This window comes from Sarcophilus harrisii, chromosome 2, assembly GCF_902635505.1.
Source record: "Sarcophilus harrisii chromosome 2, mSarHar1.11, whole genome shotgun sequence".
Classification (NCBI taxonomy): domain Eukaryota; kingdom Metazoa; phylum Chordata; class Mammalia; order Dasyuromorphia; family Dasyuridae; genus Sarcophilus; species Sarcophilus harrisii.
Genome location: NC_045427.1, coordinates 136,823,189 through 136,849,339, shown reverse-complemented (window position 1 = coordinate 136,849,339; position 26,151 = coordinate 136,823,189). Strand labels below are relative to the sequence as shown.

General features: G+C 36.5%; 1 long non-coding RNA gene across 1 annotated transcript; it reads right to left on the bottom strand.

Annotated features, from left to right (window-relative positions):
- LOC116421427 lies at window positions 1-11,673 on the bottom strand. Its single transcript, XR_004231782.1, has 4 exons — window positions 11,545-11,673; window positions 6,654-6,707; window positions 5,632-5,693; window positions 1-141 (listed from the first exon to the last, which is right to left on the bottom strand). It is a non-coding gene; the product is annotated as an uncharacterized LOC116421427 (long non-coding RNA).
- Window positions 11,674-26,151: the final 14,478 nt, after the last annotated feature.

Sequence of the window (26,151 nt, the reverse complement as noted above, 5' to 3'; positions counted from 1 at the left end):
TACATAAATATATGACTGCAAAATACAATTACATTTTACTTACATATAAGTTGCTAAATACATGGTAGTTTGGGAAGGAGAATACTTCCAGGTTCAGGGTTCAGGAAAAGCTTCATGATGAAAATATTTCCAGAGATACATCTTGAAGGAGAATACATAGAAATTATTCTATAATTTGGAGGTAAGGAGGAAATGCATTTCAGGCATAGGAGACCTCTGGTCCAAAGGCAAATGTTAGATACTCATCCTTAGTGTTAACACTTGGAGAACTCTGGGTCCCTACCCTGTTTCTAGCTACACCTAAACAGAACCCCCACTTCCCCAGAAGTTTCTAACTGCCATTGCTCCTGGGCAGAGATAGTTCCAAGAATATTTCTGTGACTTTTTTTTTTTTTTTTTTTTTTTTTTTTTTGGTAACTCTTCAATACCTTTAACACTCTCTTCCTGTGGTTCAGCTGTTCCATGTATCCTGTGTAAATGCCCCCTTCTGTTTCCCACAACCATGTCCTATAAGAATCCCATTCTTCCCTTCCTCCCTGGGAATTCCTGTCTGAATGAGGCAGCATGTTATCCTGTATTGCAATTCCTCATCCTCAACTCAGATAAATGCCTTACTTCATTTATGATCACCTATTTGGTTTGAGTTTTTTCAGGTTGACATTAGACCAGGAAGATGAGTGTTAAAATGACAGAAAGTAATGATGTTGAACCATGTTAGGAAGGAGAAATTTATAGGTCTTGGTGCTGTAATGGTCATTAGGGACAAAAGAAAAAAAAATTGAGGATTTACTCCAGTTTTGCCACTAGAGGAACAAAAGCTTGTCATGCACATTCATAGGAGGAGTCTAATACATATGTGTGTTTGTATGTGTGTATTTGTAAGGGAGCTTCTTGTAAGAAGCTTAAGCTATATTGCAGACACCTTCTGCAAATTATAGTTTTAGGCAATTGCCTGGAGCATTGAAAAATTAAGGGGAATGTGACAGAGGATGAACTTGAACCCAGGTCTTCTTAATTTAGACTGGTTCTCTACTCTCCTAAGCTGCCTCTCAGTAGGAACCTAATCAATGTTTATTAAATTGAATTGTTAAATTAAAAAGCACAGTGGTGGAAGAAAGACAGAATTAATGAGTAAGGAAAAAAGATCGAGCCTTATGTATAAAATAGACTAGAATAAAATTAGCCTAAGGCAGAACAGAGTAATTCTCTCTCCCATATTATCTAATTATTTCCCATGTATTCTATCTTTAGAGTTGCTACTCTTAATCAAGCTAAAAAAAAATGTTCTCCTACCTACGCTTAACTTGAATATCTTTATTTGATCAAATCAGCTAAGTACAATGCTTTTTAGTAAAAGTAGTCCTCGAAATTTTCAGTTCCACACCAAATCAATAATAGAAATAATAAGAGCTAATGTTTATATAACACTTTAGGATTTGCATAGTGCTATACATATGTAACTTGTGTGTTGTGGCTCATTCACAAAAGCCAGGGAGGCTAAGAGTTTTGGGAGCCTATCTTCTCTACTTTTAGAGGCAGAATACTTTACTGTATTCCTCCTCCCCTCACTCCACCATTGTTAGACACCAGCAAATAGCTCCATTTAAAATCAATTTGTTTTTACAAAGGAATATTTTCTTTGAAAGTTTAGCAAGAACCAATACTTTTCCCAATATATCAGGGGTATACTCTTCCCTGCACCCCTTTAGTAGTGCAGGCTCAGACTTAGCTCCTACACAATTTTGATCCTACCTTGTTTGTGTGCAAAGGTGGCAACACAGCCAGATGAATACTTGTCTTAGCTTCCATGGGGCGGGGATCCTGTAGGACACTTTGGAATGCAATGCCAGGAAAGTTTCTCCCTGCAGATCCCCCAGAGCACTGAAGCTAAGAACACATGGCAGAAGCTGCCCATCCATTTTGAATGCCTCCTAAGTCAACTAAATAGGTACCTTTTCTTCAAGTACTAAGCTGAATGGAACCATTCAATGTACTGTACCTCTCAAGCACTACATTTCTATAATATCATAACTCCCCTAAAAACTGAAATCAAGTTACCCTGCGGCTCCACATGGAGAAAATATTTAGAGGCATTCTGAACATACTCCTCAATACGCATATATCAGGATTAACTGCAAAAAATTGTTGAATTTGTATCTTAGCCATTGAATTGTTATCTTAACCACTAAGTGGCTGCTCAATTTAGATTTAAAAATATTTTAAGTCGAATTTTATTATTATTTTCATTTTGAACTAATCCTTAAACTTTTTGTCTACTGTCTCTGTCCATCAGTATTTTAGATCACATTTTGAGAACTAGTCAGTATTTTTCCATTGAAGGGATTCGTGCAATATTAAGAAAACTTTAGATGGCAGCCTCAAAAAATCCTTTTTGAAACTCTAAACTGAACCTGGAGAGTTATTGATCTAGAAGGGACTTAAAAAGATCATCTGGTTTAGCCTGTCCTTATACCTTCAGGTCAGTGAAGGTATCCTGAACAGAGATCATTTACTTAGAAATAAGATTTATTATATACAGTATTGCACATGTATAACATTTCTAATCTTTACAAATGCCAAATTCCATAATATATAATTTTCTTTGCAAAAAATTGTAAACTTTTTTTTTACTCTTTCATGAGAGAATGAGAGAGAGAGATTGATTCATTCTCATTTGGAAAAATCCATTCCCCTGAAGTAATTCCTCATTATCCTCAGTTACATTATTTTTATATACCATATAACTATTACTAGGTCCCCATTATAACAAAATTCCTATATATATTTAGGGAGTTAGAAGAGCTAGACTTAGAGCTGGATTTGAGTCATATTGTGACTCAGATATTAACTAGCTGTGTGACTCTAGATAAGTCATTTAATCTTTCTCAGTATCAATGTTCTACAAAAAGAAGATAAGATATTAACACCCACCTCACAGAGAAATTCTGAGATTTAACTGAGATCATTTACATAAACAGCTTTGCAAACCTTAAAGTGCTATGTAAATGCTAGCTACTGTTATCTTTGTTGTTGTTAGTTATTATTTTATGACCCAAGCTAGAGATAAGCCATTTGACATGCAAGGGGAAAGGGTCAGTAAGGGGTATAAAGATCAGAGAGAAGAAGGAATAGAAGGAACAAGAGGAGGAAAAATGCCCTGGCCCTTTCAGGTTTTCATCTTCCTTAGACATTGTCATCCCTATCATCATCTTTGTCGTTGTTGTCATCATCTTTATCATCATCCCACAACTGTCTTTGTTTCTGAAAGTTGGTCCTTATCTTGTCCACTATTTCCAATTGGCCACCAGAGTGCCCTCACTATAACACATACGCATATTCTCTTTCTCTCTGTCTGTCTCTCTCTATCTCTCTGTTGCTGTCTCTCATATTTTTTCTTCTTTCATCCACTATTCCAAAGTTGACAGTGTTAGTGTCCTCAATTCTAATTCTTTTGACCTTAAAGGTATCAATCAATCAACAAACATTTTTTAAAGGCATATTCTGTCAAGCACTATAGTAGGAACTTCAAAATCCTTCTCTACAGGAAGTTGGAGCTCAGGGACAGTGTCTTTGAACTCCTTTCTCAAGCACCTGTCTACTGCTATCATGTGTTTTTGCTGGCTGATGCTCAATCATCCAATCATAGAGAGTTCCCTTCATACTGTCATTATCTCTAACCAATGGTTATGTCCTATAATTTCATAAGGTTGATAGAGGAACTCCTAAAATTGAATCCAGATTCCCTTATTCAATCTATTTTACATAAGGAAAACAGAATAGATAGAAAATCAATTAAAAATTATTTTGGGGTTTGGAGGAAATGGAAAAAGACTCTTAAAAACATAGCACTTGACTGATGCTTGAAGGGAACTAAGAGTTCCAAGATGCAGGGAGAGAACACACAGCATTAAAACAGGGAGACAGTCTGTGCAAAGGCAGGAAATAAATTGTCATGCAAGAAAAACAGCTGAGGGGCAAGTTTAGTTGGAACAGAGTATACAGAGGGGAAAGATTAAAGTACAGTCAGATTGTGAAGGGCTTTAAGTTCCAGAACAGGAATTATATTTTATCCAAAAGGCAAGAGGGAGGCAGTGAAGCCTCTTAAAAAAGAGAATAATATAGTCAGACCTATTCATTAGTATGGAAGATAGATTAGAAAAAGAAGAAATTGCATATAAGAAGATTCATTGGGAGGCTATTGCAATAGTCCTGGTAAAATATGAGAGGACCCTACCTTTGGTAACTATACTGTGAATAGAAAGGAAACTGATGGGAGAGTTACTAAGCAGGTTGAACTGACAAAATTTGGCAGTTGCTTCCCTATTCTGCCCAATAATGGGGACAAGTTTCATGAGGTTCTGCATGGTTTATTTGAAATCTCTTCACCGTCCTCTACATCTTTCACTTTTATGTGTCTAAGGACAAGGACAAACTAAATACTTACTTTAAGTTGTGTGTGTGTGTGTGATCGATCTCCAAAGAAAAAATTCAGAGGGAGAAAAAATACCACTAAAGATTCTTGGAGCTAGAAAAAGTGAGGTTGTCCTTGTAGTACAATACATTTCTACATGTTTTAGGTAATACTAAATAAACAGTGATATTTCTGACCACTATTAGCAATTCCATTTATATCATTTGTAGGTTGAATCTAATTCCTATCAGAACAACACATAATACTTCCCTTGGTTCATTAACTTTAAGCCAAGCACTGTGATTATTAGGTTCTGTTGTTTTTCAGACATGTCTTTGTGACTTCATTTGTGGTTTTCTTGGCACTACGACTATAGTTTTCCATTTCCTTTTCAAATTCATTTCACAGAACAGGAACTGAGACAAACAGGGTTAAATGATTTGCTCAGTCACACAACCAATAAGGGTCTGAGATCAGATTTGAACTCATGAAAATGAGTCTTCCTAACTCCAAATCCAGTGCTCTATATACTGTGGCACCTAGCTGCCCCTTAAACCAAGCACACACCTAATCAATGAATTGTGGATCATGCAGGGGTCCTCAAACTATGGCTGTGGGCCAGATGCAGCAGCTGAGGACATTTATCCCCCTCACCCAGGGCTATGAAGTTTCTTTATTTAAAGGCCCACAAAACAAAGTTTTGTTTTTACTATAGTCCAGCCCTCCAACAGTCTGAGGGATAGTGAACTGGCCCCCTATTTAAAAAGTTTGAGGACCCCTATACAAAGCTTGTTAATTTGGAAGTAGGGTTTGCTTAACAGCTGGAATGAAGCTGAGTGAAGAAGATTCACTTAGAGAGTCTCATGCTCATAGAGCTAAATTCCCCAGACCCCAGAATCCCCTAGGGATACCTGGCTGGTATGACTTACTGGCACTGTAACAGCTTTTAGATGATCACAAAAGCATCTTGTAGATTCTGTGATGTGGTTTTACTAGAACTTTTCTAATTCTAACATGAATGTCCAAAGTCTGCAATATCTTGAGACTCAAGTAGGTCACAACTGTGCATAAGACAAGCTCTAGATACTTTCTTTTTTTTTTTTAAATAATTTATTCTGTATTGTGAGATAGAAAACAACTTAGCATGGAAATTCCCTGAAATTTTCAGCTTAAAAATTCAGATTTCCATCTGTTTTCACTGTATAATTAGAACCACCCACCTCTCTTTAGGCCCAGGAAACTTTGACTTCCACCAACTCCCCACTGGTGAAGTTTCGAAAAACTGGAAGCAAAAGAGACACAAATGTTTCTTGTCCAAAAGTTCACAAAGTACCAAAAGTAGGATGCCAATATTAACTGAATAGTTCCTTGTCAGAATTTCAAATGGAATCTCAAAGAACTGTTTTATGTGCTACTGATGTATAGAAATATCAAAGACATATATGTTGAGACAGAGCTAATACAGTAAAAGGATAAGGAAGATTACTTTGAGAATAAAGGTGGAATATATAACAGATTAAATCCTTTTTTCCTAATTCTCAAGTACTTACATAATACAGAAATTCCTAAAGTGTATCTTGTGCTTTGGAGGAGGAAGAAATTAACAAAAATTAATTATTTCTTAAGTGAAATGATACTCATGACAAGATATTGAATATGTTCCACCAAAATATGATTTTTCCCTAAAAATATATAAGCTTGGAATATTAGGAGTAGGAGGGAACTTAAAAACCATCTACTTATAGAGAAGGTTGCTCCTCAAAATAGCCATAGCAAAGATGGGGTACATGTTTCACAAGCCCTTGCTTGATTTGGAACCAGAGGATTTGAGTTCAAATTCTGCTCACTTCACTACCTATATGACCTTGAGGGAAATGCATTCACTTTTCTTAGTCTGTTCCCACTGGACTAGATGACTTCTAAAATCTCTTTCACTTCTAATAAATCCAATAAAACCCTATCTGGCTGAACATTTTTCATTCCCTCTCAAATACTGCAAATAATTACACAACTTTTTTCTTTTGGTGATCCCATCATAGATTTTATTATTATTATTTCTAAGCAGATGACTCCTAAATGTATGTATCCAGCATTCATCTCTCTTCTGAGTTCTAATTCTATATCCTCAGAAACAAGGAAACACACATTTATTAAACTTTACTATGTGCCAGGCAGCAACTCAGATTGAGTGCCAGAACTAGGACTCATCTTCCTGAGTTCAAATCTGGCTTCAAATACTTACTAGCTTTCTGACACGGGGCAGGTCACTTCACCTTGATTACTTCAGTTTCTTCATCTGTAAAATGAGCAGGAGAAGGAAATGACAAACCACTCCAGTATCTTTGCCAAGATGGGGTTATGAAGAGTCAGACGTGACTGATAATAACTCAACAACCATTCCCACCACAACCACCTGTGTCAGGTACTGTGCTAAGCACTAAGAATAGAAGCAAAAAGAAAAAGCTTACATTCTAAAGGGGGGTGGAATCCAGGGAAGAGTGAAATTCCCTCCACAAGGAAAGTGGGGGCATGGAACCAAAGCCCTGAGAGTCGAAGCAGAGCAGAAAGGCGGAAGGTTCCAGTGGAGAGCTCCACTCGCACGTGCCATAGACTACGCAGCATGGCCACCCTGCGCAGAAGGACCCACCTTCTTTGCTACTACCACCATCAACAGTCCCAACCAACTATCATTTGGCAGGTCAGTAAACCTAAGAAGCTTGGGAATAGTCGTCTGCTTCTCCACCCCCAGCCACCCCCATTCCCCCCACTTAGGAGCACTGGATGTGCTCCCAGCCCAGCCCTGACTCCTGTGAAGAAGCAGCCTGCTCCCCCTACCAGCTGCCAAACAATTGCCACCCATAAGGCAGGCAAGTCATACTAGCAGAAGTAGCAAGGCACTGTTATGGAGAGATAGGAGTTGACATGACAGACAAGTCAAACTACCATTTCCCTTCAGACCTGTTTGGAGACAACCCAAGACAATGGAAGAGCCCCAGGAAGAGCAATGACCTAACAACTGCTCCTGCAGGTTCTGCAGCTTTTTCCTCCTCAGCAGCCACAATACGAAAGACTTGGAAAAGAAAGTTCTCATCACCAAAGTCCTTGCAATGTCAAATGGTTCAACATTACCAGTGGATGTAGTTTGTCAATGGAAATAACAATCCATTCAATTTTAAGTGCCTTAAAAACAGGGACTTTCTTTTTCCTTTTTTTTTTTTGTATCCCTTTGTATCTTTATCCTCTTTTTGTGCTTAACACAGTGTCCAGCATATATTAAGAACTTAATAAAATGTTTATTGATTGACTGATTGAAGAAGATTGATTACTATCTGCTTTGCCAAGCAAAGCACCCTAAGGATAACAGAGTTAGGCCCTGTTACGTCCTAAACATTACAGGGCATTTCCATCTGACCTTCAGCTGGAACTTCTTATATGTGTTGTCTCCTCCCATTAGAATATGAGTTCCTTGAGAGAGGAATTGTCTTGTTTTTGTCTTTGTATGTTTAGGGCTTAAAACAGTACTTTGCACATTAATAAGCAATGCCTAAATGATTTTTCAGTCACTCAATCATTCATTCAGTTCCTAGCTCCAACTGTCTTTCAGACTGGAAATGATGTCTACTCTCTTAATGCTCTAAAACTTGTTGAGGTAAATAATCTAAAGTTCTGTCTTAAAATCAATTAACTAACAGGCATCTTAAAGAACTTGCTATGTGCCAAGTGGAGGGTTAGGTATTGAGAATACAAAGACGACAATGAAATAGTCCCTGCTTATCTTCAATAAAGAGAAAGAAAAAAACAAATGTATGCCTAGAAATATATACAAATTCAAAGCAAGGAAAGGTGACCCCACCCCTGCATCCTTTGGCTCTGATAGGTTGAGGGATTTTTACTATATCTTGCTGGGGCACAGATGCCCATAATGCTTTTTAGCTTCCTCCATATCATACTTCTGCTCAAATCCGCACCCCTAGTGCCTGTTTCCCTGATGGAAACTCCTGCCCTTAAGCTTTTGGCTCTAATGTTCAGATTAGCCAAAGAGATAGTTTTTCTCTTGTCAACCCTACCTATCATGACTCCATGCAACCTTCCAGCCCTCTATGAGGACAGGGCCAGAATCAATAATTTGTCAATAATTTTTAGCTTAGAGCCTAAAATATGGCAAATCCTTAATAAATTTTCTATCTTAAACAAAAATTCTAAGAGATTTAGTGCTTAGCCTGGAGACACACAGCTAGCACATGCCAAAAGCAGGATTTGAACATGGGCTTCTTTATTCACTGAACTTTATACTTCATTATGCCTTTTACTTATACCAAAATCATAGGATCATAATTCTGCAACTGAAAGGGATCTCAGAAGCCATTTTGTCTAATCCCCCTCTTTTTACAGAGACGAAAATTGAGGCAGCACCAGTAGAATCAGTGACAGGATTAGAATTTAGATTTTTTTGTTCAGAGCCAGTGCTCTTTTCATTGTACCCCACTACCTCCTTATTTTATGGGGTTGGGTATTAGTCCTATGATTTTATTAGCAAAGAATTCCCAAATGAGGGGCATCTCTCTACCAATACAAGTTGGTACCTTCTCTGCAACTTAAAATCGTTGAAAGTTGCCTAGAACACTGGAAAGAGGGAAGAGAATAAGTATTTATGGAGTACTAACTATGTACCAAGCACTGTTACATTTACCTCATTTGATACAACAACTCTGGATAATAGGTGCTGTTATTATCCTTATTTTATACTTAAGGAAACTGAGGCAAGCAGAGTTTAAGCAATTTGCCCAATATTACACAACTAGGAAATATTTAAGGTCAAATTGGCAATGTGCGGCTTTCTCACAGCAGTCCCTGAACTTTAGTCATTGTTCCACCTAGGGCAACACCATTGATGACAATTGCCCACAATGCTGTATAAACATTTCAAATAATGCCTTATTTTGGCAGAACCGTGTGTGTATTGTGTGTGTGTGTGTGTGTGTGTGTCTGTGTGTCTGTGTCTGTGTCTGTGTGTGTGTCTGTACTGAAGGGGGTCAAATGTTTCACTTCAATGATTTGCAAAACCAACACTTCTATAAATAAAAAAGAAAATATCCCTTTCTCAGATGCCTCTCTGATGCTTTTCACAGAATAAAATCTAGATTTTTCTTGCAAAGTACTCAGTATGGACCATATTTATGTATATAACACATTTGATATTGGCTAATTCAGTGGAGGATATAGTTAAAAGCTCAGTTTGCATGACTGTTTCCTGAGTGCTAAGACCAGAAAGTATTCTTCTATGGGAGTTTCCCTTCTGGGACTTCAGCAAAGAGCATACATCCATTGTTAAGCTTGGGTTGTTGTAGACTTGCAGACTCTCCTGGGAATTGTGTAGAGTGGAGAAAACTGGATTTAGAGTCAGAGTATTTGGGATCTACCTTAGACAAGTAACTCAATTTCTGGAGTTGTCTCTGCAAAATGACGGTGTTGGATTTAATAATGCCCAAATTCTCTTCCATTTCTAAATCCTATGGTCTCCTGTTATTCAAAACAAGAGACACTGAAACTAGGCAGGAAAAAAACCACCTTTGGGAGAATGAGGGGTATATTCCTCTTGTCAAGAATATACTCCCTCTCTCCTTCCTATCACTTTTTAGAATACTTAACTTTCTCCAATGTTTAACTAAAAATCTGTCTGCCTAGGATCTTTCTAGTTATTGGTGTTTTCTCCCTCCTAAAATGATCTTTGTTTACATGTTAAATCCTCCAGTAGAATGGAATTTCTTTGGGACTGGGACCGGTTTTCTTTTTTGCTTTTGAATCCTTGGTATCTTGTTCATAGTAAGTGCTTAAGAGATGCCTGTTGATTTCAGCTGATTGAATTGTGTCTGCTCCATTCCATACAAGAGTTAGTCAGCAAATAAACATTTATTAAGTGCTTACCACATTCCAGGCATGATGCTAAATGCTGGGGATACAAAGAAAGGTAAAAGACAGAGTCTTTTGTCAAAGAAGGAGAAACATACACACATACACACAAACACACACACGTACCCAGAACTATGTACAAAAATGCTATATACAGGGTAAATTGAAAATAATCAGTAGAGTGATGCACAAGAATGAAGGGCAGATTTGAAAAAACTTCCTGCAAAAGGTGGAATTTTACCTGAGACTTGAAAGAAGCCAGGAAGTAAAGGTGAAGAGGGAGAAAATTTTCCCAACCCCTAAAATCTGCTAAAATCTCTAGTTTCTATTTGCTCAAGAGAATTATTCTGATGTCTAAAATATCTTGTCAAGAAAATTGTTATTGTTTTAGTCAACATGCCCCCTTAGTACCATACCACAACTCTTATTTTCCCTAAATCTCTAGAATGGAGTATTCTTCCTCATTTCTAACCCTCTTATGTTTCTGCAACTCAAAATAGAAAATAAAGCCTAGCCAAGAACAGTTGATGAAAGAGGACTAGATTTTGATTGCTGTCCAGAAATGCCTTCTGGCTCCTTGGCAGCAGGTCTGTTTCATGATTTCTAGTCTATACATTCTTCTGATGAAATTGTTGTGTGGTCCCTCTGAGTATGATCTAAAATACTAATGTCAGAGATTCTTATGATACAAAGAGCCTCGCCATACACTGTACACACATGCTTCTCTCTACCTTTAACTGGAAAAGGAGAATGTGACAAAATTCCAGAATTCACTACACCATGTCCCCTTTCAGTCAGAACTTTGTCAGACCTTGTATATTACATACACCCTATCTCTATCTCTGTCTGTCTATCTTATATATGACTATCCTCACTACTCTTTAGCTGGGAAAAGTCTCCTCTCTCTTCCACTCAAATTCTTTCCAAGCATTTAACAATCAACTGGAAAAGAGCTTCTAGGAAAATACTAGCTGAAATTTTTTAATTTTTAATTTTTTCTTTCATGGCCCATAACTTTCACATAGGAAAAATATAAACGTGGTGACAACCCCTCCCCAGCCAGCATACTGAGAACAACTGATATCCCACTTGTAAAAACATATTCTATAATATTGAAGATGAGAGAGGAGGCAAACCTGACTACAGAACTCTTAGAAAACAAAGACTTTTAAATAAGCAACTTTTTCTCAAGATGTGTGAAATTTCCATAGATCAATACTTACAGTCCCAAATATGTAGCCATCTCTTCCTGTTGCTGTCAATGGATGCCATTCTTCTAAAGTTCAGTCACGCTCTCAGTAGGTGTTGCCTAGGTAGCATTCTCTTCTTGGGGTCCTTCTGCAGTTCACATGATCCTAAGATTTAAAGTTTGAAAGTACATTAGAAATAATCTGTAGAGTTTCTTTACCTTTTTTATGCCATGGTGCCCTTTGCTAAGTCAATTTGGTGATATAATGAAATCCCTTCTCAGAATTGTTTTTAAATGTCCAAAATAAAATACATAGGACTACAAAAGAAGTCATTTATATTAAAATATAATGATTGAATTTTTTTAAGTTAATGTACCCCTAATTGGGATTAAGAATCCCTGATCCTGTGCAACTCTTTCATATATTTGTGCTTTCTCTCAGGAATAAATGGTAAGTATTTTTATGTTTCTTCTCCAAACTTCTTGCTGTTCCTCATGGTTCTCTATTATATGATCACCTGTTTCTCAGGCAAAGAGATAATGATCCTTAGAATCTTCTCCCTGTCTGTCACCTTTCTTTGCTCCTGACTTTCCTTTTCTTCTGTCTTCCAGTATTTCCCATTTATTGGACTTATCTTTTCTTCTAGATAAATACCATTCATTTTCCTCCACCTTTCACTGGGAAAGAAAAATTGGACAAAATCCAAAACTCAAACTTTGTCAGACTTTGCATATTATACCATATGTGTGTATGTGTGTATCTATCTGTCTATCTATCTTATATATGACTATCCTCACTATTCTTTAACTGAGAAAAATCTCCTCTCTCCTCCGCTCATCTTCTTTACAAGTTTTTAACAATCACCTAAAAAGGGGGCTATTAGGAAAGAGTTAGCTCAATGTGAGAAGCAGAACTCTTTCAGCTAAAGAATTTCAAAGTTCATCAAAGTGGCTATCTTTGGTATGGACAGACCTGCACAGACAGTGATTCTTTTTGGATGCTGCAATGTCCAGTCAGATTGGAACTCCCCCCAAAACAGTTGTGTTTCTATAAACTTGTCCACCAGGATACTACTGCAAAGTCTCTTTGCTTTTCCTTCTCAAACCAGAGGAGGCAGAAGAGAGTTCTAAATCCTTAATAAAAACTTGTTGCTGAGTAGTTTCAGTCGTATCTCCCTGTTTTCTCCAACTCCAGGTGGCGCTGAAGGGCAAGAGTTATCACTAGAACTCTTGGCCAGTGATGTCAATTCACTTTGACTAATCAGGAAACCTTCTTTCGGTTGTCTCTTAATAATCCCCATGGCTATAATGGAATAGCTTTTTGGTCACTCTCCTGTATCTTTTAACTCTCAGGTTCCTCTTTCTCTGCTGATTGTATATTGTGCAATGAGTTTCCTCAGTGGCTTAAATTAGAGCCTCTAACTTACACTGACCTATTTTTTAACTTAACAAGTCACAGCTCTCCAAATTTCTCCTTTCAAATGACGAGTTCCTTAAAAAATTATACCTGTTTCCAAATGTTTATATAATTTCTCACTTTTACCCTATTTATTCATAAAATATGCTTGTGTAAATTAGGGAGGTACCCATCATGCCTCAGTTCTAACGTTAAAAACAAATAATATGTCTCTTTGGTGCCCCTAAAATGGGGCTTTTTTCCCTAGCTTTTAATAAGTAAAAACATTTTTTCTGACTATACCACGAACTTATTCCCACACAAAACTTGTTTTAAAAAAAGAGATCAAGACCTCAATCTATACCACAGATCACTTCTTATTCAAAACCATCCATCTGAAAGCTATGTTTCTTCTTACACATATGTTAGCAGTTTATACTAAAACAAAATGTTTTTTCTCTACTCATACTGGAATTCAAGATGTTCATAATGATGGCAGAAGCTTACATCCTTTGATAATTAATGTAAATCTCTTCTTGCTCAAAAACACATTTTGTGGCTTTTCATTATTAACTATTCTTTATGGAAAGACCTTAAAGAGATAGTATATCTTTTTTTTTTTTTTTAAATCTTACAGCCCTTCAAACTTGAAGCCCTTGAAGACACACACCTATCATGTCCCTCCTTAAATCTTTTCTTCAGGTAAACAGCCTCATTTCTTCCAGCTGACTCTCATATCACGAGCTCTAAGTCTTATAATATTCTTTATTACCCTCTTTTGACCAATTTCTGGACTGAGTATTTCCAGCATATTTAACAGTGTCTGGACAGCTAAGTGGCACAGAGAATAGAACAATAGGCCTGGAGTCAGGGACCCTCATCTTCTCCTTCTCTCTTAGATCCTGCAAGTTATTAACAAATCTTTTTTCTGATCGTGATCCCATCAACCTCCATAGATTCTATTATTATTTCTATAACTCCTAAATATATGTATCTAGCTCTCATTTCTCTCTAGAGTTCTAATTCTACACCCCCAGAGACAAAGCAACACACATTTATTAAGCTTTATTACATGCCAGGCAGCTAGGTGATTCAGTGGATAAAGTGCCAAGTCTCCAGTCAGGAAGACTCATCTTCCTCGGTTCAAATCTGGCCTCAGACCCTTAATAGCAGTGTGATCCTAGGTAAGTCACTTAACCCTGTTTGCCTCAATTTCCTCATCTCTGTAAAATGAGCTGCAGAAGGAAATGGCAAGCCATTCCATATCTTTGTCAAGAAAACCCCAAGTAGGATCACAGAGTGTCAGACAAAACTGAAAAATGACTCAATAACAATAAATAATGATCTGGCTAGAGATCTCCTTGTGTATGTCTCAATTTTTTCATTTTTGCCACATCAAATATTTCTCAAGTAATTTGTTATCAAAATCCTAATTACTATTAGAAGAAGCACTTTGCACAAATCCAAACACTGACAATTTTTCCACAAAACTTGTTGTTATAGCAGCTACTTTTAAGGAAATGATGGTATAAATATCTTTCTTAAAAATAGACTCATTTCCCAAAGCTTTGAAAGCTACATAGAATCCAATCTTAAATACTATAAGTTTATAAAGTACTTTTAAAGATTAGGAAAATAGGCATATTTTATACAAGAAAACCCATAGGAATTTTGGAATTTAGCAAAACTAGCCAGGGATGTTAAAAGTATGGCAGTTCTTGACACTGTCTAGACAAATCAAGAAGAATCCAAGGTGAGTTAATTCTATTCAAATCTAAGGGAAAACTAAATATGCTGATATGTCACCAATTTAAGTATAAGAAGAAATTCTAGTAAATGTTTTGCTTCATTGTTTAGATTTTTATATATTTTCTTTTAAAAAGTCAAGTCAAATAAAAAAAAATTTAAGAGCATATAATGTGCCAAAAGAAAGCCAGTTTTTCTAATTAAAGAAGACAACACATAAAAGGAAGCTGAAAGGGAATGGGATTACTTGGAGAGAAGGAGCCTTGGTAGAGAAGGAAGTCTGGAGAATCAAGAGTAAAATCTGGAAGGAATGAGGAAATGAACATGGCTGGCTTGGATACTTTCCTTAATATGGAGATTTCAGGAGAAAATGATTAATCAGAGCAGTTAGATATTAGGAGAAGAAGGAGTACTCAACACTTCATAATAACATAATTTTACTTCTCTACATGAATGTAACTATATTTTTTCATTTATTATTTTAATTTTGTCAAATGTTTTTAGATATAAAATAGTATAAGAAAGCAATAGCATTTTTCTTATTGTATTAATAACATCAATGTTTTCTTCTTCACCCAATGATTGACAAGGTATCAAGGAAGAACTACTCCCCATCTGTCTTGCTTTCACAGACCTGATTAAGTTAGACAATAAGCTGCAAGGAAAGGGAAAGTGTTGCCTGTCTAAAAATATAGGGTTGAGGGAGGTGAAAAAGGGAGATATTTAATCCAGTTTCACCTTCTTACCCAGTACCAGAAAATTCTCAGGAGAAAAGATCTTTTCCTTTCCATTTCCTTTTTATTTTTTATGAATTATAACTGATATTTTTTGTTTCTAGATTATCTTCATTTCCAAATACCTTATATCACTAATAGTCTCCTACTCAGAGAGCCATCTCTTGTAATAAAAAAAAAAATTAAAAAGAAAGTAGTTCAGCAAAACTAACTGACATTGATCAAGTCTGTCAGTGAATGCATTATATCATAAGTACAATTCCTATTTCTCTGCAAAGAAGGTACATTTCCTCCTCTCTTCTTCAGGAGCAAATTAAGTCATTGTAATGACATGCATTCAGTTTGGTTTTTTAATTCCTTCTATTAGTAGTGCTGTCTACCCACACAAACATGCACACACACTCAGTTTTTCTGGTTCTAAATATTTCATTTTATATCATTTTATAGAGTTCCCTTCCCACTCTGTATTCTTTATATTCATCATTTCTTAATGTATAGTAGTATTGCATTATATTCATGTATAATGTGTCTAGATTTTCCTCAATTGATGGACATCTACTTTGTTTCTACTCTGAGACAACAGAAAATGCTACTATGAATATTTTGGTGTATATGGGACCTTTCTTTCTAGCTTTGACCTTTTTAAAGTTTAAAAATTTTTCTTACAATAATTCCAAATTACTTTCCAAATTTTTGGATCAATTTACAACTTTATCAATAATTTATCAAAATGAGGAAAATAGTAACACCTACCTTTTACAGTCATTATGAAGACAAGATGAAATAATATTTATAAAGCACTTTGTAAATCTTAAAGCATTATGTGAATACTATTATTATTATTCCTGTCTTTTCTATATAGAGATATATCTACATATACAGATAGATATTTCTGTCTTTCTATATATAATTCCTTAAATATTTATTATTCCCATCTTGCATTATATAAGGTCTAGGATGAATGCTGAATATCTGTTCAATTATTTAAATTTCTGTAAGTTACTTTGTAATTTTATTCACATAAATTTTGATTGGTTGACTTCCAAATATTTTATGAATTTTGTTGTTATTTTGAGGAGGATTTATTTTCCTCTAGATTTTGTTATTACTATATAGAAATGTTGATTTTATAGAGTTATTTTATATCTTATTTCTTTAATAGTTTTAGGAACTATTCCAATTAGTTTATAGCTAATTATCTGGGATTTTCTAAGTAAATGGTCATGCCATTGAGAGAGAGAGACAGAGACAGAGACAGAGACAGAGACAGAGAGACAGACTTAGTTTTATCTCCTCTTTGTCTAGCTTCAGCATTCAATTACTTTATTTTATTTAATTGCTACAGCTAACATTTCTAGAACTATGTCAAATAACAATAGGGCAAAGGGGTATCTTTCCTTTATTGCTGCATTTACTGTGAAAGCTTCTATTTTTACCACATGGCAAATTATGCTACCCTTTGGCTTTATATGTCTATTTTTACATCTTCAAAATAGGTCAGTGTATCTATATTTTATAGGACATTAGCATCAACCTATTATACTTTGTCATAGATTTTTTCTGCATCCATTGATACAATCATGAGATTTTGGTTTTTAGTGTGATTAAGTATATAAATTTCCCCTAATGTTGAAATACACTAGGATCTATCAAGCTTTACTGTGCTAAATACTATGCCAAGTAGGGAATACAAAGGAAGCTGAAAGCACCTTCTGCTTAATATGGTGGGGAAATTGGAGGACAGGGAGAGGACATGTTTCCAGGTTATGATTGTCTTCTAGATATAATGTTCAGTGTGATGTCTGTGCCAAATATATGTTTGTTTAGCTTGAATTATGCAATTATTTATCAGAGCCCCAAATACTCCAAGATAATATCCAACTGTTGTTCCCCAGCCATAAACAAAAATATTTTAGACCCAAACTTACCTATGCCCTGTACTGTGGTTTCTTAACATGTCAGTCTCCCATCTGCATCACGATGTCCTGATCATTGCTGATGCTCAATGACAGAGGGTATATTTGGGCTTTACTTCTGGATAAGAAATTCCTTTGGCTTAATTTCAAATAGTCTCTCCAGCTGTCTAAGAATAAGGAGAAGGGGAAGTGAGAAAAGCTAGGTGGGTTAGTACTGATATGATCTTCATTTCTGAATGTGGAGGACAGGGCAAAGATTAAAGAATGATAGTGTGGATCTAGGGAATTTATTCTTATAATAAGATATTATCTCTCAAAATTATATAGTGCTTTGAGGAACATAAAGGGATTTTTCTATAAAATGATAATGTAGGCATTGTAGCAATAATTATTAAGTAGCCTTTTAGCCTGGACAGTATCACTATGAGCAAGGCCATGAAAATGAATTTATAAAGAAGATTTTTCATTTTGATTTCTGGGGTAGTATAACTGTAGTGTTTCCTCTTTTCTACATTTGCCCAAAACTTTTTACTCCTATCATACTTTGATGTTTACCTAGCCTTTATCTCAGCTGACAAATTTGAGTGTATTCATTCATCTAACATTTTCAAGGAGTAGAACAGGGCTTAGGTTACTATCTCAATTTCATGCTGATTTATATAGCAACAGGAAAAAGAAATGCTTTGTCTAAAGTTATGAAATGAACTGGCTGGCCTTATTGAAACTGAAATACTTCTTGATATTTGCAATCACAGAAAATCGTTTTCAGATACTTTTCATTTCTGTAGTCTTTTAGATAGTAAATAGCATTATGCCCCTTTCTCCAATTGTTTCACATTGCATGATATGTGCCACAGAGGAGCCAAATCTATTAAAGCTCAGCTCTCTCAAATTTCTCTATTAGCCCATCCACATTTGCCCATCAGTGCCCATCAGCAAACCTTAAAGGAGCACCCAGTGCCAAATGGAATAATCTCACAAATAAATTGAAATTTTGGCCCTACATAGAGCAAACTCGGCAGTGGTGAGGAAGCTGTCTTGTTTGAAAACGACAGTCATTTTATGATTCTAGACTATTCCTTCCTAGAATTCTTTTCCTGTGTTGAGATGGACCCATTCTATTTCTGGGAATATTAACAAATGGGGATTTTCTTTCAAGTTTTTTTTTTCTCTGAGTGTCTTTTTAAAATATATATATATGGTATTCCATGGAAAGGATAAGAAAGGATGAAGGCCAGGGAATTTTCATATCAATAGAAGAGTTTCCATACTATTCATGTCCATCTTCCTTCCCCCCAAATATCCTCCCTTTTCTCCTCCACACACTTGAGATATCTTCTTGTCTTCTTCTGAGGAAGCAGACTGATTGTGATTGCTTCACAGCAGATATTGGCATCATACTTAGGATTATGGAATGCTGGAATGTGGTACAAAAAATTTTAAAACATTCTTAACTGGCTTTTAAGAATCATATAAACACCACATATGTTCAAAATAGCTTAGAGTGCAGTTCTGTCTGGATATGTGGATTTATTCTAAATCAATACTTCCTTTTCAGTAGGCATAAGGAATGGGGTTAGAGCAATCTAAGAAAGACACTGAGATTGTCGTGCCATCTAACATCTGTTGGTGATCCACCAGAGCTATGAATATTTTCCTTCTTCTTCATGCAACTTTTCTTTCCTTCTCATTACATGTCTCCTTTGTCTCTTTCCCATCAGGTTTTGTCAACGAATGTCTGTTCATCAGAGGGGCTATGTGGAGATAAATCTGCTTAGGGGTTTAACAAAAAGTAAAAGCACTAAACTAGATGGAATCCTAACAGCATGGGCCCATGCCCATGGATATTACACAGTCCTGGTAAACATTCATTGTTGGTATCTGTGGTTTTTCCAAGTGGGATGAGGTGGATCATAGACTTATAGAATGTCGGAGACTGTGTCTTAGAGGACACCAAGTCTAATTATGTCATTTTATAGATGGGAAAACTTAGGTCAAGGAGAAAAATCAGGATTATCCAGGGTTATACAAGGAAGAAAAGGAAGGAAGGAAGGGAAAGATGAAGGGAGGGAAAGAGGGGAGGAAAGAAGGAAGGGAGGGAAAGAGGGGAGGAAAGAAGGAAGGAAGGAAGGAAGAGAAAGATGAAGGGAGGGAAAGAGGGGAGAAAAGAAGAAAGAAGGGAGAAAGGGAGGAAGGGAAAGGAGGGAAGACAATAAATAAGGGAAGGAGAAAGAAAGTAAGGAGAGAAGGAAGAAAAGAGGGAAGGGAGGGAAGGAAGCAAGAGAGGGAGGAAACAAAGAAGGGAAGGATAAAGGCAGGAAAGAGGAAAGAAAAGTTGGAAAGGAAAAAGGTAGAGATGGAAGAAATAGTAGTAGATCCTTGGTAAATGCTTATTGACTGTCTGACTAACTATGGACCCTTAAAGATCTCTAATAATTTCCTGTAAACTTAATGCTTTGCAGGAAGACATAAGCTTTCCAGAGTCAATCTCACTCTAGGATCTTCTGAAGCCAAGTTATCTTAAAAAGCTTTACTTGCATGAGGTAGAGGGCTCCCTCTTTCTTTTCTCTATAGACATCCATACATCCAAATTATTCCTTCTATAAGGGACCTAGAGAGTAATTTATTTTGCAGTTGGCAAAATTGACCATTTTAACTGAGACCGTACATAACCATTAAATTAATCCTTTGTTCTATACATGCAAATAAAGGTTTGGCCAAGCATCAAAATGTTTGGGAAATGAAGCCCTAAACCAAGGCACTTACACCCATACCAGAAACCTCAAAGAAGGATGGGCCCTATGGAGGAATATTTCTTTTCAGTCTCTTAATTAAATAACTTCTCTTTCTGATGGAAGCCTTTGAAAAAGAGTGGAAATTCTTTTTCTTAAATTAAATATCTTTAACAAAAGCTAGGAGACCCGAATGTAGCATAGTTAAAGCATTTCTGTAGGTGAAACGAAGACAGAATTCAGAGGATTGGTGAATATGTAGGGAGGCCCTTTGACTAAATGAGACAGAGTAGAGAGGCTTTCAGATTATTATTGGGATTAATTGATATTATGCCATCAAAGCCTTTTCGAAGGGAAGTTAGTCATTGATGACCACATTGGTCCAAATGCAGACAATATAACATACTGTCTGAGTGACAATAAGTATGAATTTGAGGAGTATATAGTACTACTAAGCTAATGGTGAAATATGGGTCAATATAATTTCCCAAGGAAATGTGATATAATATTCTTTTATTCTCTTAGAAACCTATAGATAGGAGAGATTCAGGGATCCTACTCTTTTGAGCTAGATTCTAAACTTCTAGGATTTACTACTTCACTCTGGGCTGAACCTACATAGTAACATTTTTCTGATGTGTTTCTGTGGATTGATAGTTGGTTAATGAAACCAAAGGGAAAGTCTTTTGAATTGACCGCTTATGTAACACTCATAATGCTGGGGATATAGGATTTAAAGAAATAGAAATCTTATCCTTTAGATTAGTGGCCTCAAAGTTTTTAAGGCTCATATTTCAGTAGTAGAAGATTTGGTAAATTATAACCTCTTATCTTGTTTTTCCTTCCCCCCTCCCCCCCAAAAAATCCCCTTGCTAATAATTAGTAGGAAGACTATATTAGCTCTTGATGTTTTATTTTTAATTATAAACTGTTAATTCATGCCATCAGTTAAAATCTAGGCATTGGTGTGTGTGTGTGTGTGTGTGTGTGTGTGTGTGTGTGTGTGTGTGTATATGTGTGTATCCATTTAGAGATTTCTATGTATATACATATATTGGTTAAAAGACTATTTCTAACATCCATAGGGACCCAAGGTCATTCTTGACTTAAACTTTGAGAGTAATTACCTTGGTTATTTAAATTTAAAAAAAAACAACAACAACAACTATGGAACATATCAGTTTAGCAAGGGAAGAAGCTGAATTTTAATTCACCTAACTGTAGAGTATTGTCTAATTGTCCTCCTAGAGCCTTGGCACTCAGGCGGCTACCACCTTCTCTACACAATAGGAAAGGCCTCTCTTCCCTGTACTCCTGGGACCTATAGTGTTATAATATTCTATTATCAAAGCTTACCTCAAAAGATGCCTTATGCATAAAACTGTTGAGGATTTCCCCTACCCAATTGCTAGAGTACCCCTACCTCAAATACTTTATTTATTTTGTATATATTTTTGTATATCCACATTTTCTCCTCCAATGGAATGTAAGCTCCTTGAGGATGGGCATTGTTTAATTTTTGTTTTTCTGTTCTTAGCATCCAGCATATACCTAGTTCCTGGAATATATTAAGCATCTCAAAAATGCCTATAGATTGAATGAGGGAATATATATAGTTCTGGGATCAAAACTACAAGACTAGGAATACAGCTTCCTTCATCTAGCATCCCTCCCCACTCAGATACCCTTAGAGTCCAGTCCCTTCTCCCTTTTTGTTTTAAACTTTTTTTCTCCCTTACTTTCTATCTCTCTTGTCTCCCATTAAAGATGCTAGAACATGGTAGTGGAGGGGTAAAAATATTGATTATTGGACTTGGAATTGGGAATTTGTTGTTCAGTCTTCTCAGTAGCATTTGATTCTCCATGGCTCCATTTGAGCTTTTCTTGGCAGAGATGCTGGAGTGGTTTGCCATTTCCTTTTCCAGTTCATCTTACAAAGGAGGAAACTGAAGCAAACAGGGTTAACTGACTTGCTCAGAGACACAAGCTAGTACTTGTCTAAGGCTGGATTTGAACCCATGAAGCTGAATCTTCCTGACTCCCAGCCCAGGGCTCTGTGCACTATGGCACCACCGGTGAGTTAAAATACCTTTAGATACATATTAGCTACTTGAGGCAAGTCAACTGACCTCGTTTCCCATTTGTAAAAAAAGGAATGTGCATTAGATAGCTTCTTGGCTCTCTTCTAGCTTAAAATCATACATAAAAACATATAGGTAATGTGAATTTCTTTCCAGTGTAAGCTTAAGAAAGCATTATAACTATAGTTGCTGGTTGTACTTCATAAAACTTTTATATTAAATTTTAGTGGGACTTTAAGTATGTTATATTCTTCTGAGAGGTAGTGATAGATACATAAAGTACTGACTTGGAATCAAATCCTGTCTCTGTATGACTTCAGCCAAGTCATTCACTCTCCTAGTACTACAGGTAAATCTCTCTGATAAATTCCAGAGGATAGTCTGAATTGACAGAGGGGAGTTTTATCACAAGTGGATTAATTCCCAAGACCATTAAATCATAGGTTCAATTCCTATTATAGTTCCTCTAAGCAGATCAAGAATCCTTTTCATATAAGCAATTCAAAGAATTAGTTATTACTAATGAGCTAGACTTAGTGGGGGTATGCTAACTGTCTTCATGTATTGCAAGTGCCATTCTATGGGAAAGGGATGTTGTTACAAAGAACAGAAGTCATACCAGAGATTGGTATTTCCAGGAGAGTATGATATTTCAGCTTAATGTAAGGAAGACCTTTCAGTTCCAAACTGAAATGGGTTGTCTTTGGAAGTAGTAGTGATTTCCCTGTAATTGAAAGTATTTAAGCAGAAGTTAAATGGCTACTTCTCCAGATTTCTGTAGAGAAGACTCGTGGATTAGGCAGGTACTTTCAAATTCTGAAGATCTTTCTCAAAAGCTCTTAAGATTTTAGGGCTCTTTGATACTGTTTTGGATGGATAATTATAGATACCCAAGAGCTCCTTCAAAACAACAACCTAAAATGCGAATAAACCATTGTTTCCCTCTAATTATATCTGGTTTTTGAGTTTCTTTGTGGTTTTGGCTTTTCCACAACTCAGTCCAACTGTATCTTAACTTCTTTCTACACTTTGTTGCACTTTGATCTTCTAGCTCATATCCCTGAATGTTATTATTTTTTTTTAATTAGGTAAGGGTTTTGTTATAGTAATAGAGTACCTTTTTGTTGCTGCTGGTGTGTGGCAGTGGAGATGGTGCTAGAAAAGAAATTATGGTCTGAAGGACTCCATTCTCTTTATCCTCCACCACATGTTGTTTTTTTTTTTTTTTTTTTTTTTCCTTTCTTGATCTTAGCCATCTTTAAAAAGCCTTTGGACAGCACTGTGAAATCCCACCCACTTAACATTAAAACCAATAAGCATATTTATTACATGCCAGTGTTTTTTTACTCCCATAGTGCATGGTGGCACATGATCCCTCCCCCCTTGAAGAAATAAAAAGGCACACACACATGTTATTAAAATGAACTGTTTATATTATCTCAGTTGAGTCAATACATTATAATGTATTAAAATGGAAAGGTACAAAATTGAAATAAATACTTTCTGATTCATGTATAAATCTTTTTTTGTCAAGATGACTTTTATCGTCAGTACATGTCACAAGAAAACATTTAAAATGACACTGAAACAATCATTTAAAACATGGTGTATGGAGGAAAAAGGTAAAGAAAACAACTGTTGGCTTGTTTGGCATGAGACCTTGATACAATTTGGGTTCCCCAAAACCATGTGAAGGGCGATAAAAGAGGAATGCTTAAAACTAATTTAAAAAAATAAACAGGCTTTACAAAAAACCCTCTTTTCTTTAACTCAGCCACTGTTCTATATGGTCTGCACTTACAGTAGATACATTCATTATTGTCCAAAGGAAGACAGCAACTGCCTTTCATTTTAAAGAGTTTGGTGGAAAGTACAAAGAAATATGCTAAAGCTGATGACTAGTAACAGTTATGATTAGAAGGAAACAAAATCAAATGTTTCACAGGAACAGCATTGAAATAAAAATCCAGTAGGAAAGGGATACTGGGACTTGAGATGGAGGAGCCGAGAGGAGTCCTGATCTGAAGCAAAGCAAGGCCCAGATCATAGGAGAGATGCTGTTTTCACTAGTGACTACATGGGCCTTCTTTCCATCTGAGCAGTCTGGGGTTCATGTGTCAAAAATCATTCAATTTAATCAAGGTTTTTTTTTTTTGTGGGGGGGAGGGCTTATAGGTACTTTACAGTCTTAGCAGTGTAGAGAGGCAGATCATATCGTGGATATATTTAGTGGGAGGAGTTTTCCCTTTTGGTTCTGACTGCATATATGATGGTTCTTAAGGCAGTGAGGACTTGCAAACCAGGAATAAAGGCAGCTAGATGTAGACAGTTTGAGGGTAAAGAAGCCAGGGAGAAGGTGTCTCTTTCTTCCCATTAACTTTTCCCCCAGGCATACCAAACCTTGGTTTCTGAAGCTCTGAATGTACAGTACATGGTTGCAGGAGGCTCGCCCTTTGTAAGATTCCATGGGAAAGCTTGACTCTGACTTGGAACAACTGGACTGTTTTCTACTCCATTTTAATCTTCTCTCTGATGCCCTCTAGTGTTAGGACAGCAACTGCTATTTATCTAGCCCAGCTTATGTCAAGTGGAAGCACCAGGGTTTATGCAGAATCAAGTTAAATAGCTCACCATCAGAACATCCCTTTACATTTCAGCCATGGGGGTGGACAACATAACAGCCCTGAATGCTTTATCTTTTGGAAGATTGGGTCTAACACTTCCTTTTCTATGCTCTCAACTGCTGCACCATTTGATTGAAAACACAAAGGGCCCACAGGAGGACCAAGACAGATTTCTCTAGACCAGGTGAGAAGAGATGTGCACAATCTCTAGGAAGGCAAGTGCCCTGAAGAGATTTATGAGATCATAGAAGAAGTTTCTCAGGGGATGTGATCTTAGCTTAGAGTCTCTTCATTTGGGGCCTACATTGGGAGAGATCTAAGAAGTATAGAGTACTCTGCCTTTAGATGAGGAAAGTTTGGTTGATTTATGGTAGAAGATGGGAGGAACCTCAAGATCTTTCCTTATATTTCTGGGCAGCTTTCTGAGAAGGTGCAGGAAAAATCCTGGTACAGGAAATTCTACCTTTGATGCTTTCAATAGTCAAGGCTCAGCTACAGGGTGCTATCAGTGTCTGTTTTTAGTTAAATGGCAGAGCTATTTAATCTAGCTCATGCATACAGAGGCAGTATGGTCAAACAGATCGCAAAGGACTAAACAAATATCTCCCTAAAACTTTCCATATTGAAGTATAGAATGTACCCTCTATAAAATACTAATGGAGCTTAGGCTTCAGTAGTAGAAAAGCATGATATCCTAGAGTTGTGCATGGCAATAGTTATGGACTATGTGAGGGGAAGTGAAGGGGTAAATGATGCAAATGATAGTTGTAGTAAGCAGTAGAGAAGGAGGTTTGAACATCTAGGGGAGTGCTTAGCTCTTAGACTGTTTCAGGTTTATCCTCTCTGTGGAAGAAGACATCTTATTTTGGTCTGAGAAGGTCTAAGGGATATGGTCTTTGTATTAACCAGGAAAACCAAGAAGAAAGACATTGATTCTTGAAAAGATAATTTTCTTGTAAAGAAAGCTGCCCCTACTGATTCATCTAACTTTCTTAATTCATCTTTGCTACAATAGGTTTTTTTTTATAAGCTCTACTAAACTACAAGATATACCAAGGATTGAAAAAAAAATATGTAAACTTAATCTCACTGTAGAGTACCTTGGTAATGATAGGATGCCCACAGAGCTCAGGGTCAACCACAGTGATCTAGGTGTATTTATATGGCCCAAACCCTGGGTCACGTCCATGGAATCATCCTTCTTACACTCCAAGGACTTGACTACTCCATGATCAGAAGAATGACACTTCCGAAAGCCTAGAAGGGATGCTGGGCATCAGTAGCCAAGAAGCTATATGTATATCCCCTCCAATGACAAAGTGATCCCAGAAAATGATGGATTGGATTTATAAGTATCTCTACTCTGGACTCAGTTTCCCTCTTAGATGAAGTAGAAAAGTAATTTGCTTACC